Source organism: Schistocerca gregaria, chromosome 10 (genome assembly GCF_023897955.1).
Source record: "Schistocerca gregaria isolate iqSchGreg1 chromosome 10, iqSchGreg1.2, whole genome shotgun sequence".
Taxonomy (NCBI): domain Eukaryota; kingdom Metazoa; phylum Arthropoda; class Insecta; order Orthoptera; family Acrididae; genus Schistocerca; species Schistocerca gregaria.
In genome coordinates, this window is record NC_064929.1 from 119,876,564 (window position 1) to 119,891,889 (window position 15,326).

Consider the following 15,326-nt stretch of genomic DNA (forward strand, 5'->3'; position numbering starts at 1 on the left):
CGATGAATCTGTCTTGCTTATGAAGAAAAGTGTACCTATAGCAACAAATGCAGCCTATAGAAACTGAAAAAAATGATGAAATTTCACATGTAAGAACAATTTATTTTGTTATGTTTTTAAACTTCCAGTGCTGTGAGTGTGAATCGTGACTCCTTCCTGAGCATGCTGACAAAGTTTTATGAATGTATTTGTAAAAGTATAGACAGTGGAAATTAAAATTTCCTATGGTGCCTCTCCTGCTCCAAGTCGGCCCATTAAGTCCTTCCCCGCTTAATGTAAGAATCTGGCGACAGTGGTGTGTATGTAAAAGATAAAACTTGGCCGGCCGGAGTGGCCGAGCGGTTCTAGGCGCTACAGTCTGGAACCGCGCGACCCCTACGGTCGCAGGTACGAATTTTGCCTCGGGCATGGATGTGTGTGATGTCCTTAGGTTAGTTAGGTTTAAGTACTTCTAAGTCCTAGGTGACTGATGACCTTAGCAGTTAAGTCCCATAGTGCTCAGAGCCATTTGAACCATTTTAATAAAACTTGTATCACTGTGTGAGTGTAGGTGTCTCCTGATGCTTGTAGGACACAACGGAAATCTTTTAACACTGAACTCTATTGACAGCAATAACGATCTCTGCTTACTAGTAATACGGATTTCTTGGTTAAAAGTAGAACGGGTTAATCTGCTCACCATATGGCAAATGGCTCTGAGCTCTATGGGACTTTACATCTGAGGTCATCAGTCCCCTAGAACTAAGAACTACTTAAACCTAACTAACCTAAGGACATCACACACATCCATGCCGGAGGCAGGATTCGAACCTGCGACCGTATCGGTCGCCCGGTTTCAGACTGAAGCGCCCAGAACCGCTCGGCTCACCAGCCGGCTATATAGCAGATTTATAGGGTGATTCACGAAGATATGCAAATATTTTAGTATGTTATTTTACAAGTACAACTAAAGAAAAAAGTTCGTGTAAACATAGGTCCGCAAATGATTAGTTACAGAGTTACGGCTAATAAAAGATTGTGCCTGAAATTTAGCAGCTTCTATAATATGAAGCCATCACAAAACTGCCGTTCTATCTCTTTGTGAGAAGTCTGAATTTAAGTTATGTTACTTAAAAACATCTCTGTTCTGTTATATCTGGCCTAATACAAAAATCCGATCCAAATTGGTTTACTTCAGCTGCTTAGAATTATTTGAGATAGTAGGACATCAAGAAGCCCAGAAGATATACGTTCGAAAGTCAGGAAGGCAAACATGGAATGCTGTTGCAATGCCTCTAGCTACATTACCCACACAAGTAGGCTGACGTGATCAGTGTGGAAGCCTTCAGAAAAATGCACGTATTTCCAATTTTTTCAAAAATTGGTTTGTGCTAATACGAACCACTCGAAATAACTCATGCCTTCCTTGTTTCCTCTTTTCTTTCTGTCCCTATGTTTATCTCTTCTTTCTTCTTTTCTCGCCTATTCTTTTATTTGTTTTCTCCTGGTACCTCATGTAAGGGACGAGGATTGTGAAATAGCATTCTGGGTCGTAAGAGCTCGGGTTCAAATGTGGATCGGCACACATTAGTTCCCCAACCGCATAACTTCCCATTTATTAGTTCCTCTTCATCTTTCAATACGTTCTTTGTCACCTATTGATATACAGATTTAAAATGTGTCAGCGGCAAGCTCCTGTAAGTAACCATGGTTTGTTAGTCAGTTTCGCTTAGACTGGACACGTTACCCCACCTTCCCTTACAAATTTACGTCCCGACCGTTAAATTAATATTGACAGTGCTGTGAAGATATTTTACTGACAGTAGTACAAACACATCTGAAGCCAGTGGTATAAGAGTGACTACTCACAATAGTACAAATGTCACTCCAAAAGAAATGCACACTTTTTTTTTTAAATAAATCCATCTTTTATTCTACATGTTTGAAAGTTTTACAGTGTGTAGGTACATCCTTTAGGAACAATATTTTCATTTCTCCACATAATTTCCATCCCTCTCAACTGCCTTATGCCATCTTGGAACCAGCGCCTGTATACACGCTCGGTAAAATTCTGGACCAACCTGTTGGAGCCACTGTTTGGCAGCGTGCACACGGGAGTCATCATCTTGAAACCTTGTTCCACGAAGAGAGTCTTTCAGTTTCCCAAAGAGCAAGGTCAGGACTGTAAGGCGGGTGTTTCAGTGTTGTCCATCCGAGTTTTGTGATCGCTTCCGTGGTTTTCTGACTAGCATGTGGCCGTAAATTGTCCTGCAACAGCAAAACATCCTGCTTTTGCCGATGTGATCGAACACGACTCAGTCGAGCTTGAAGTTTCTTCAGTGTCGTCACATATGCATCAGAATTTATTGTGGTTCCTCTTGGTACGATGTCCATAAGCAAGAGTCCTTCAGAATCGAAAAACACCGTAGCCCTAACTTTTCCAGCAGAAGGTGTGGTTTTGAAGTTTTTTTCTTGGGTGAATTTGCATGATACCACTCCATCGATTGCCTCTTCGTCTCTGATGAAAAATGATGGAGCCATGTTTCATCACCTGTTACAATTCTTCCAAGAAATTCATACACCACCATTCTCGTACTGTTCCAAAAGTTCGCTTCACACCGCTTTTCTTGTTTCTTTGTGAGCCACTGTCAACATCCTGGGAACCCACCTGGCACAAACCTTTTTTTAACGCCAACACTTTCAGTATTCTGCAAACATTTCCTGCTCCTGTCCCAACGTAGCGAGATAATTCGTTCACTGTGATGCGTCTGTCAGCAGTCACCAATTCGTTAACTCTCTGTACATTGTCTGGAGTGTGTGCAGTACGAGGCCTGCCGCTGCGAGGACAATCCTCAATATTGCCGTGCCCGCTTTCATCACGTAACCTGCTCGCCCACCGACTAACTGTACTGCGATCGACAATAGCATCTCCGTACACCTTTTTCAACTTCTTGTGGATGTTTCCCACTGTCTCGTTTTCACGGCACAGGAATTCCGTGACAGCACGTTGCTCCTGACGAACGTCAAGCGTAGCACCTATCTCGAAGACATGCTGTGACGGCGCCCCTCACGGGAACAGGTTGAACTAAGTTTGAAGACAAGCAGGAAGGATGTATCTGTACAGTGAAAAACTTGTACACATGCAGAATAAATACTGTGTTTTTACAAAATTAGTGTGCATTTCTTTGGAGTGACTCTCGTATAAACATACGAGGCATATCCAGAAAGAAGAGTATTACATTTTTATAGTTTTTAGAAAAATTGTATTTGAGAAATTGTATTCGTATTTGATTCACTTGTTGACTACTTTTCCACATAATCGGCATCCCATTCAGTGCATGTGGTGAACCGTGGCACAAGTTTCTTTATAGAACAACTGTTCCGCTAGTTCTTTCACCGACATCAGGACCGCTTTCTTCACCTCCTCATCGGCCAAACATTTAATTCCACTCACGTGTGCCTTCAGAGAGGCGGAAAGCTGATAATATGAAGGCTCCAAGTCAGGGGAATATGGAGGGGGTGGTTCAAAACATCCCAACCAAACAAGCCCAAGACCCCCTCGGTGGCCAAGGCTGTGTGAGGACGAGCGTGGTCGTGCAACAAACACACTTCTCTCGTCAGCATTCCCATCCTTTTGTTTTTAATGCTCCATTTGCGTTCTTTTAGGGTCTCACAGTACCATTGTGCATTGATGGTCTCTGCCTGAGGCAGAAATTCGACCAAAGTGACGCCTTTTCGATCCCAAAACACTGAGACCGTTACTTTTTTTTGCCGAAAGTGTGGTTTTGAATTTTTTGGCATATGGGGAATTGATGTGAGGACACTGTGACGTCTGTATTTTTCTATCAGGCGTGTAAGGAGCCAATCACGTTTCATCACCAGTAACAGTAGAGCTCAGAAATTCCTCACTTCGCAGTTCAACTCGCTCAGGAATCTCGCTGGCTGCATTGATTCGATCTTTTTCGTGCTGCTGTGTCAGAGGTTTCGTGACTTACCGTGATCACGGGTTCCGATAGCCCAGCGTTACTGTGGGTGCCTCGTATAAGAGTTATTGAGAGTCGTGGAAAAGTCGGAGAAATGCCATCCACTGTAAATCGGCGGTCTTCACAAACGGTCTGCATCAGTACATAATGGAGGGTCTTCCACTGCTCTCTTCGTCATGGACATTTTGTTCAGCCAGCAGTACACTCGGAATACATCATGACGGAGGTAGGGCGTCTACGTGCCGACTCGTAGCAGGAGAGGCACCACAGGACATTTTAATTTCCACTGTCTATACTTTTACAAGTAAATCCATGAAACTTTGTCCGCATGACCAGGAAGGATTCAGGATTCACACTCGTAGCACCGGAAGTTCAAAAATGCAACAACATAATTTTTTTAAATGTGAAATTTCATCATTTTTTTCAGTTACTATTGGCTGCATTCGTTGCTATAGGTACGCTTTTCTTCATAAGTGAGAGAGATTCTTCGATGAATTTTAAACAGCACACAAACCATATTTAGTAGTGTATCAAACGCTAGAATTTATTTAATTTATGAGAAAATGAATGAGCTGTTACATTTTAAACTTCACGGTTTTTAATATATTTGGAAAAGCCTAGAGTTTTGCATTAAGGAGTTTGTGTTTAACAAGTATACCAAATTTCAAAGTAATAGGATATTTATTTTGGTTGTTACATGTACCTAAACACAGAAATTTGTATTTTGCGGGAAGTGGCCGTTAAAGTTTCCGTTTGTATCTGACATTATTTTAGAACTGTCCAACACCACAAGCAGGTTCCTTTTCATTTTCTAAATCAGTTTTCTTCCTTTTCACATTCCTATGATGCATTCTTGACCTCCAAAAATTATTTATCTACTTTCATTACACGATCTCTGTCTATTGCATACAAAGCTTTGATGCAGTTAACTCAGGGCTTAATTCTCATTTTCTCTAAAACATATTTCCTACTTTGTATTCTATCATTAAAGCATGAAACTGCATCATAAACGCCTATAGCAAGTGCATTTCTTCCCACAAAAATGGTTTCTGGTTATCTTTCACATACACATTGTTTCAAACTTTCAATTGGGTTTTCGGTACAGCCATAAAGACATTTTTTCAATAAGTTTTCATTTGCAAGGTCCCTATGTTTCACGCATGAGAATCTCTAGCGCAAATATAAACAATTGAATTCAGCAGAGCGAAATACACCTACGTATGACAGAAGGATGCTCTGCAAAGGGGTGTGGCGCTGTGTCTTGGTACACTTAACACCAAATAAGATGCTTTATAATCTCTGAAGTCTATAGTGTACGTTTTATACATCGAACTATTCAGGAAGATGTGCGCTACAAAATAGGCATAAACACACTAGTTCTGTTCGTAACACTTTCACTTCGAACCGCCTGGAGCCGAGAAAAAAAGTTTCGATAGGTGTTATTCTTTCCGCAAGTAGGAAGAGGGACACAGCACGTGGCTGCAATTGGCAGGATTTCTTACGGAAATCGTTCACGCACCTGAACACTACTACATCAGTTTACGTACCACCCCATTGCTGCGATGCTCGATCTAGTCTGGGGATTCCCCCCTACCACTCAGTCTTGCCAACCCTCGAAAAACAAAAAAAACACAGTCCCTTAATATTACAGTACACTAACTTTGTGAACGTGTCCCGTATTGACCTGCTGACAATAATACGAACCTAGGCATCAGTTAGCTATAGTATGAACTTACACATCTGCAAACAGTGGTGCTAATTTATTATTATTATTACTGTTATTATAATTATTTTAAAGTTGTGGCCCATACGGTCATCTCAATGACATGTCGATTACGACTATACAGACGCAGGACAACACAACACCCAGTCCTCGAGCGTATAAATCTTCCGACCCGGCCGGGAATCGAACCCTGCTCCCTCTGGTTAGCTGTCCACCACTGACAGTGCAGCTACAAAGGCGGTCGAGTACTAATCCACTGGCTAAAACTAAGATAAATTTGGTCCGTGGACAATAATATACACTCCTGGAAATTGAAATAAGAACACCGTGAATTCATTGTCCCAGGAAGGGAAAACTTTATTGACACATTCCTGGGGTCAGATACATCACATGATCACACTGACAGAACCACAGGCACATAGACACAGGCAACAGAGCATGCACAATGTCGGCACTAGTACAGTGTATATCCACCTTTCGCAGCAATGCAGGCTGCTATTCTCCCATGGAGACGATCGTAGGGATGCTGGATGTAGTCCTGTGGAACGGCTTGCCATGCCATTTCCACCTGGCGCCTCAGTTGGACCAGCGTTCGTGCTGGACGTGCAGACCGCGTGAGACGACGCTTCATCCAGTCCCTAACATGCTCAATGCGGGACAGATCCGGAGATCTTGCTGGCCAGGGTAGTTGACTTACACCTTCTAGAGCACGTTGGGTGGCACGGGATATATGCGGACGTGCATTGTCCTGTTGGAACAGCAAGTTCCTTTGCCGGTCTAGGAATGGTAGAACGATGGGTTCGATGAGGGTTCGGATGTACCGTGCACTATTCAGTGTCCCCTCGACGATCACCAGAGGTGTACGGCCAGTGAAGGAGATCGTTCCCCACACCATGATGCCGGGTGTTGGCCCTGTGTGCCTCGGTCGTATGCAGTCCTGATTGTGGCGCTCACCTGCACGGCGCCAAACACGCATACGACCATCATTGGCACCAAGGCAGAAGCGACTCCCATCGCTGAAGACAACACGTCTCCATTCGTCCCTCCATTCACGCCTGTCGCGACACCACTGGAGGCGGGCTGCACGATGTTGGGGCGTGAGCGGAAGACGGCCTGAAGGTGTGCGGGACCGTAGCCCAGCTTCATGGAGACGGTTACGAATGGTCCTCGCCGATACCCCAGGAGCAACAGTGTCCCTAATTTGCTGGGAAGTGGCGGTGCGGTCCCCTATGGCACTGCGTAGGATCCTACAGTCTTGGCGTGCATCCGTGCGTCGCTGCGGTCCGGTCCCAGGTCGACGGGCACGTGCACCTTCCGCCGACCACTGGCGACAACATCGATGTACTGTGGAGACCTCACGCCCCACGTATTGAGCAATTCGGCGGTACGTCCACCGGGCCTCCCGCATGCCCACTTTACGCCCACGCTCAAAGTCCGTCAACTGCACATACGGTTCACGTCCACGCTGTCGCGGCATGCTACCAGTGTTAAAGACTGCGATGGAGCTCCGTATGCCACGGCAAACTGGCTGACACTGACGGCGGCGGTGCACAAATGCTGCGCAGCTAGCGCCATTCGACGGCCAACACCGCGGTTCCTGGTGTGTCCGCTGTGCCGTGCGTGTGATCATTGCTTGTACAGCCCTCTCGTAGTGTCCGGAGCAAGTATGGTGGGTCTGACACACCGGTGTCAATGTGTTCTTTTTTCCATTTCCTGGAGTGTACATTTATCTGCTACTGTAATATAAAGACAAGTATCTGCAAACGGCAGTACGCACGGATCTTCCACCAAGCGAAGTGGCGCAGTGGCTAGCACACTGGGCTCGCATTCGGGAGGACGACGGTTCACACCCACGTCCCACCATCCTGATTTAGGTTTTCCGTGATTTCCCTAAATAGCTTCAGGCAAATGTCAGGGTGGTTTCTCTGAAAGGGCACGGCCGACTTTCTTCGCCGTCCTTCCCTAATCCGATGACACCGATGACCTCGCTCTTTGGTTCCTTCCCAAATTAACCAATGAACCAAGATCTGTTGATACAAACACCGGGTGATCAAAAAGTCAGTATAAATTTGAAAACTGAATAAATCACGGAATAATGTAGATAGAGAGGCACAAATTGACACGCATGCTTGGAATGACATGCGGTTTTATTAGAACCAAAACAATATAAAAGTTCAAAAAATGCCCGACAGATGGCGCTTCATCTGAGCAGAATGCTCAATATGTCCACCATCATACCTCAATAAGAGCTGTAGTCGAGGAATAATGTTTTGAACGGCACTGTAAAGCATGTCCGGAGTTATGGTGAGGCATTGGCGTCGGATGTTGTCTTTCAGCATCCTTAGAGATGTCAGTTGATCACGATACACTTGCGACTTCAGGTAACCCCAAAGCCAATAATCGCATGGACTGAGGTCTGGGGACCTGGAAGGCCAAGCATGACGAAAGTGGCGGCTGAGCACACGATCATCACCAAACGACGCGCGCAAGAGATCTTTCAGGCGTCTAGCAATATGGGGTGGAGCGCCATCCTGCATAAACATCGTACGTTCCAGCAGGTGTTTATCAGCCAGGCTGGGGATGATGCGACTCTGTAACATATCGGCGTACCTCTCACCCGTCACGGTAGCAGCTACAAAACCAGAATCACGGATCTCCTCGAAGAAAAAAGGCCCGATAACGGTAGATGTGGTAAATCCAACCCAAACCGTGACTTTCTCGTCGTGCAATGGAGTTTCCACGACACGTCTAGGGTCTTCGGTAGCCCAAATTCTGCAGTTGTGGGCGTTGACAGACCCTCGGAGCGTGAAATGAGCTTCGTCGGTCCACAACACGTTACTCAACCAATGGTCATCTTACGTCATCTTTTGAAACGCCCACACTGCAAATGCCCTCCGCTTCACTAAATCGCCAAGTAACAGTTCATGATGCCGATGGATTTTGTACGGATAGTATCGGAGGGTACGCCAACCAAACAGTAGTGTATGGAATGCCGGTGCGACGTGCGACTGCACGAGCGCTGACTTCCCCGTGCATAGACGAATCCGCCACAGTCTCCATTTCTTCCTGAACTGTCTCAGCAGCATTACACCTTGTGCTCGGTCGGCCACTACGGGGTCTATCGTCTAAACAACCCGTGGCTTCGAACTTCGAAATCATTCTCGCCACAGCTGCATTTGTCAACGGACCTTTACCCGTTCGAATCCCCTTACTAAGGCGATAGGATCGTAGCGCTGAACTAGCACATTCCCCATTCTGATAATACAGCTTCACTAAAAGCGCCTTTTCAGGTAACGTCAACATGCTGCGACTGCTGGCGCATCTGATTCTCTCTCTCATTACAGCTCCATTTATACACGATTGTCATGCGTAGTCACTGACGTTTTGCTGTCCAGCGCCATCTGTCGTAAATTTTGTGAACTTTTTTTTGTTCTAATAAAACCCCATGTCACTCCATGCGTGTGTGTCAATTTTTACCTCCCTGTCTACATTATTCCGTGGTTTAGTAAGTTTTCAAATTTATACTGACTTTTTGATCACCCAGCATAAAGATGAATTTTAATGATGATAGAGTACAAATACACTCACTCATATGTGTATCACCCAACTTCCGTAAGTTACGAGCCAAGGTTTTGTGGGCGCCGAGATGTCGTCCCTATCACCCCAGACGTGTCGTGTCGGGTTCAGATCAGGTAAATTTGGTGGCCAAGACGTCAACGTGGGTTCACTTTCATACTTCTGAAGTAACTGTTACTCGGCTCCGGCCGTGTGACAGGGCTAGTTATCCTGTTGGAAGATGCCATCGCTGCAACGGAGATATCAAGAATGAACCTATGCAGGTGGTGTTCACGTATTCCGCAGGTGTCATGCCACCACAGGTCTAGTTAAGTGGCCCCCAAAGCATAATACTCTGTCCACTGGCACGGTGCCGTCAGAGGTTCATTAAAGCAGCTCAATCAGCCGCAACGGAGATACAACAGTGTGTGTGTACTGAAGTGCAGTGGTGAAAGCGTGCCTGCTTGGGATAGCGCAAGCCTAGCCAGCTTAAGGGACTCGTTTAGTCACCTGCACACAACAGGTTGCACTGTCAACTGCGTGACTACAGAATAGCTAGGTATATGTCTGTGCAAGTAGTTTCACACCAGTCATGTATCATAATGGCGGGAGCAGCAAAATGAGAAAACCTATCTTTAAGGAGACAGGGAAAAATTAAGAATTGAGGAATATACAGGGTGACACACAGGAGACGCACGGTTTTGAACTGCGTAGTACTGAGGGCGCGGTGGTGGGAGGTGGTAGTGGTGGGGATAGTTCTGACCCACACAAGACGCCATCTCATTTACTCAGTCACTATGGGGCAGTGGGACTTGAAACGTCCAGTGTTTGCCTATGGCAGTTTCGTGAAAAGTGGTGAGTCTGTTATTGCTACCCAGCGATTGTTTAGTGCGCGGTTTAATGTCGCTCGACATGGAGCTGTTCCGAGCTGTAACACAATCCTCAGATGGGTGGAAAACTACAGATCAACTGGAAACATACTGGATGAGAAGCATCCTGGCCCGAGACGCAGCGTAACGACACTAGAAAATGTTGAATGGCTAAGGCAAGCGGCGGTCAGAAGCCCAGGACGGTCAGCTAGACGTCATACTACTGAGTTACGAATCAATCGTAAATCGGTTAGACGAATTATTGATAAAGAATTAAAATTCCATCCCTGCAAAATACTCACTGTCCGACAACTTAAGGAAACTGATTTTGCTGTAAGAGAAGACTTTGCTTACAGAATGCAAGTGATTTTGGGATCGAATGAAAATGAAGTTTTATAGATGAGCGATGAAGCTCGTCTTCATTTAAACGGGGCCGTGAATAAGCAAAACCTACGTTACTGGGCTACAGAGCATCCACACCTTATCCACCAGCGTCCTCTACACTCAGAAAAAGTGACGGTCTGGTGTGCTCTTGGCTCTGTTGGCATTAATGGACCTTATTTTTTTTGAAGAGGACGGAGCCACAGTTACTGTCAATTCGCTTCGTTACATTCGTATGCTTGAAACATTCTCGAAACCAGAACTAAGAAGACGACGAATCCCTTTAAAACGCGTTTGGTTCCAGCAGGATGGGGCAACATCGCACACCGCAAACAGTTCAATGACAGTTCTTAGACGCCTGTTTCCTGGCCGGATTATCTCACGTTTTGTCCATGTTCCTTGGCCTCCCAGGTCTCCCGACTTATCAGTCTGTGACTTTTTTCTGTGAGGGTACCTTAAGAGCTGTGTCTATAACCACAAACCACGAAATTTGGACGAGTTGAAGACCGCAATCATTCAAGAAATTGCTGCCATCCTTTAGTCTGTGTGATGGAGGATTTTGAGAAGAGACTTCAGTCCTGCATTCGAAATGATGGACATCACCTTGATGACATTATTTTTCACAAATACCTTTCTTAACTTAAATGGCAAATAATGAGCTTCGATTTTGTGTAGATAAACATGCATTAGTTTTAAAGTTGGCTGAATATTATATCATTAAAAACCGTCCGTCTCCCGTGTGTCACCCTGTATAAACTGAAGTACCAAAGAAACTGGCACACCTGCCTAATATCGTGTAGTGCCGTCGAGACACGACGTGGCGTGGACTCGACTAATGTCTGAAGTAGTGCTGGAGGGAACACTACGAATACTGCAGGTTTGTCCAAAAATTCATAAGGGTACGAGGGAGTGGAGATCTCTTCTGAATACCACGTTGCAAGGCATCCAAGATAATGTACATGTCTGGGCAGTTTGGTGGCCAGCGGAAGTGTTTAAACTGAGGAGAGCGCCCTTGAGTGACTCTGTAGCAATTCTGGATGTGTGAGGTGCCGCATTGTCATGCAGGATGGTTGCAAGTGGTTATAGACCCAGCTCTTATGGTACCCTCACAGAAAAAAGTCACAGACTGATCAGTCGGGAGACCTGGGAGGCCAAGGAACATGGGCAAAACGTGAGATAATCCGGCCAGGAAACAGGCGTCTAAGAACTGTCATTGAACTGTTTGCGGTGTGCGATGTTGCCCCATCCTGCTGGAACCAAACGCGTTTTAAAGGGATTCGTCGTCTTCTTAGTTCTGGTTTCGAGAGTGTTTCAAGCATACGAATGTAACGAAGCGAACTGACAGTAACTGTGGCCCCGTCCTCTTAAAAAAAATAAGGTCCAATAATGCCAACAGAGCCAAGAGCACACCAGACTGTCACTTTTTCTGAATGTTGAGGACGCTGGTGGATAAGGTGTGGATGCTCTGGAGCCCAATAACGTAGGTTTTGCTTATTCACGGCCCCGTTTAAATGAAGACGAGCTTCATCGCTCATCTATAAAACTTCATTTTCATTCGATCCCAAAATCACTTGCATTCTGTAAGTGAAGTCTTCTCTTACAGCAAAATCAGTTTCCTTAAGTTATCGGACAGTGAGTATTTTGCAGGGATGGAATTTTAATTCTTCATGAAAAATTTTATTGGCTTTATGAAAATTTTTATTGGATTTGGGGTTACCTGAAGTCGCAAGTGTATCGTGATCGACCGACATCTCTAGGGATGCTGAAAGACAACATCCGACGCTAATGCCTCACCATAGCTCCGGACATGCTTTACAGTGCTGTTCACAACATTATTCCTCGACTACAGCTATTGTTGAGGAATGATGTTGGACATATTGAGCATTTTCTGTAAAGAACATCAGCTTTGCTTTGTCTTACTTTGTTATGCTAATTATTGCTATTCTGATCAGATGAAGCGCCATCTGTCGGACATTTTTTGAACTTTTGCTTTTTTTTGCGTCTAATAAAGCCGCATGTCATTCCAAGCATGAGTGTCAATTTGTAACTCTCTATCTACATTATTCCGTGATTTATTCAGTTTTCAAATTTATACTAACTTTTTGATCACCCAGCATATCAGCCAAAGATTCTTTCCGGCTGGGTGCATGTGATCGATAGTCTGAAAGGCACTTAGGGAGTCGGTGCAGACGAGGAATCGTATCTTTCTCAGTGCCCTCGAGATCGCATATAATTCAGCTTCGTGCTCTGTAACTGTACCAGATGAGCGAATCTTGACGACACAGTCTGGAAATAACACAGTACAGCCGACAGAATTGTCTTCCTTAGAGTCATCAACATAAATGAGCGCACAGGCTGTGTTCTGATAAAACTCTGTAAAATGTCGTTTTAAAAACAGAGACCAGAGTGAAAATTTCTGGCACATACACAGATAAAACCTGTGTTTTTGCATTAACCAGAGCGGCGATTGACTCCAACCGTTATGAAGCACAGAAATATAGTCTGTACCACAAGCCACTAAGTCCTGCCACATGCGAATGCCGAATAGCTTCGTTGCTCGTGGCCTATTTCTAAATAGTTGATCCAGTGGGGGGGGGGGGGGGGGGCGAGCAACAGTACAGAATGCCGGCGCCTAGGACGTGAAGATGACGAGTGGTGGTTCACCAGCCTCAACACAGAGGAGAGATAATGGACTCGTCCCACACTCTTCCGTCGCCAACCGAATCCCTTCATGAGGAATGGCATCAGCTTTCTTCAAATAAGAGGGTCCTGCTGAGACAATCTGTGCAACCATAGTCAAGGGGGACAGCACAAATGCCTTACAAAACTTATGCAGACTTGTTTGATCTGATTCCCATGACCTGTGGCTAAGGAATTTTAAAATATTCAGTGCCCTGAAACCTTTGACTTCAATGCGACATTCATCGAAAATGCGACCCAGAAACTTCGCTGAACGCTTGAAATGGGGAACAGTGTCCCTCATTGTAGGGTGATGAAGAGTGAAAGGGCGACAAGAAACATTAAAATTAACACAAACACGTTTTTCTGAGAAAAATTTAAAACCTGTACTATCTGCCCACCCTACTCCAAACTCTGTATCACGATTTGCAACTGCCAAACGGACGTTGCAAGGTTGGAGCAAGAGCAGAAAATGGCAAAGTCATCCACAAACAATGAATATCGAATGGGAGAGTTAACTGTGGATGTAAAACCATTGATGGCAATAGCGAACAGAGTTACGCTTTAAACAGATCCTTGAAAGACCCCATTTTCTTGCTCGAAACATGCAGAAGGAGCATTATCGTCCCGATAGTTAAAGAGTCGTCTAGGAAGGAAGGACCATATGGAAACTGGTAATAGTCTTCTGAAACCGCATTGGTGAAGCTGTGCCATGATATCATGATACCAAGTAGTGTCATAGTCTCTCTCGAGAAGACACCTATGAGATATTGTCTGTGTAAGAAGCATCATTGAATTTCCTCCTAGCTGGGAGCGACTAAGTAGGCCTCGTGAATCTAGGATCCAAATCGGAAGGTGGTTAACCGTGCATTCTAGTGTCCTTCCTATGCAACTAGTGAGGCTCACTCTATGGTGACTATTAGGCAACATGCAATCCTCCCAAGTTTCAGCTGGGACACTTCCTCCTTGGTAGTACTCACACTCATCTTTCAAAGCGAGCGTGGGAGGATATCCATAATGACCGTTCCGACTTAGCAGCCATGCATCTCATTCATTCACAGCACAACTTAAGACTGAGCGGTTTGTTATAGAGGTTTTTACCATCCTCGAGATACAGGCAGTCAGGCCAAGATCCCTATTCCCTGTGACACACAATGTTCAATCACCGCTTCATTTGATGGTCGGTGGAGCATGCTCAGAGATAAGGTGACAGGGCGCTGGGGGCGCTTAGTAATGGGGCAAGGTTCGTGCCCGTGCACTCAGCATTGTTGCCAAATTTATTCAAGATGGCGGCGATGACGTCATCCAAGATGGCGGCGTCTAGATTTGGCAACATCGCAAGACGTCATCCAAGATGGCGGATTTGGGCGGGAAAATAGGCCAATTGTGCTAAGTCTAATAACCTAACCTCGAGAAAAAATGGCGGTAAGTTTGAATTTTGGCGGTAAAATAGGCCAATTGTGCTACGTCCACTAACCTAAGCCTACAGAAGAAAAAATAGCGGGAAGTTTGAATTCCAACAGGATAATGCATGCAAAGATGCGAGATGCCTTTAATAGGTTCCACAACGAAACATTGTCTCGAAATTTGGTAGAAAATCCGAAGAAGTTCTGGTCGTATGTAAAGTACACAAGCGGCAAGACGCAGTCAATACCTTCGCTGCGCAGTGCCGATGGTACTGTTATCGACAACTGTGCCGCTAAAGCGGAGTTATTGAACGCAGTTTTCCGAAATTCCTTCACCAGGGAAGACGAATGGAATATTCCAGAATTTGAAACACGAACATCTGCTACCATGAGTTTCTTAGAAGTAGATACCTTAGGGGTTGTGAAGCAACTCAAATCGCTTGATATGGGCAAGTCTTCAGGTCCAGATTGTATACCGATTAGGTTCCTTTCAGATTACGCTGATACTATAGCTCCCTACTTAGCACTCATATACTCCCGCTCGCTCACCGATAGATCTGTGCCTACAGATTGGAAAATTGCGCAGATCGCACCAGTTTTCAAGAAGGGTAGTAGGAGTATTCCATTTAACTACAGACCTATATCATTGACGTCGGTCTGCAGTAGGGTTTTGGAGCATATACTGTATTCAAACATTATGAATCACCTCGAAGGGAACGATCTATTGACACGTAATCAGCATGGCTTCAGA

At 45.1% G+C, this 15,326-nt stretch overlaps 1 protein-coding gene across 1 annotated transcript in view; it reads left to right on the forward strand.

Annotated features, from left to right (window-relative positions):
* Window positions 1-15,326, forward strand: part of LOC126293403 (leucine-rich repeat-containing G-protein coupled receptor 4-like) — an 89,160-nt gene that overhangs the window by 1,139 nt on the left and 72,695 nt on the right. The window lies entirely within an intron of this gene.